The sequence below is a fragment of the Etheostoma cragini genome, unplaced genomic scaffold, assembly GCF_013103735.1.
Source record: "Etheostoma cragini isolate CJK2018 unplaced genomic scaffold, CSU_Ecrag_1.0 ScbMSFa_1221, whole genome shotgun sequence".
Taxonomy (NCBI): Eukaryota; Metazoa; Chordata; class Actinopteri; order Perciformes; family Percidae; genus Etheostoma; species Etheostoma cragini.
In genome coordinates this window covers 2,543-3,574 of record NW_023265254.1, presented here as the reverse complement: position 1 = coordinate 3,574, position 1,032 = coordinate 2,543, and positions in this window count along the sequence as shown.

The following is a 1,032-nucleotide window of genomic DNA, read 5'->3' as shown; positions in this document are numbered from 1 at the left end:
AAAAAAATCAGAAATTCTTCAGGGGCTGTAGCTCAGTGATAGAGCACATTTTGAGTGTCAATGCCCAGATGTGTTACAAGATTTTCAGTGAACATTGTTCTGTCCAGCGATGGTGGTATAGTGGTGAGCATAGCTTCCTTCCAAGCAGTTGACCTGGGTTTGACTCCCAGCCATAGCAGTGGTTTTCATTGTGTAGCAAACCAATGACACATTTAAGTATACCAAACCGCAACTTCAAACAATATTGTGTTATCTCAGAAGGACTGGAAGCCACAAGTCTCCACCAATGTATCTCTTAGCATTTAGTTTCAGTCTGTGTTACAAGATTTGCAGTGAGCGTTGTATTGTCCAGCAGAAAGGCAACAGGTGTGTTAATTTTCAACTATGATTTATACCATAGCAGTGCAAGCATTTTGCCCAGGTTTGATTTCCAGTCACCGCAGTTACATTTACAGGTTTTGAAGCTATGTACAACATTAACATTACATTATTTACCCAGACTTCTTCTTTTATTCAGTGCTATTTCAATTTCCTTGCAAGTGTCATCCTAAAAGGATTAATAAAGATAAGTCTGAGTTTATCTCAGAAAAAAGTCAAAAGAATTTCAAAATCTTCAGGGGATGTAGCTCAGTGGTAGAGCACATGCTTTACATGTATGAGGACCTGGACCATCTCCAGCAGGTATTATGGTAGAGTCTTTAAAAGAGATGCAAAAGGTATTACCTCCTGTGGTAATCTGACTGGTAGACAGCACAACAAGCACTTTGAAAATTTCTATTTACAGTATTTATTGACTGTAGTGTAGTATATTAATTGTTTTATGCTCCAGTTTTTATGGGTGTTACGGCAGGTTAGTTTCTGTTTTTATGAATGAAATAATCTCAACATGCAATTAAGTCAACCCTTCAGCAGGTGGAGACATTTCACTTCAGACATGTGCAGCAACAGGCGCTTTGTTAAACATCAACAGACTGGAAATAGACTTATTGTTGATACAAATCATAAGAAATAGAAGAGGATGGTATCAATCCA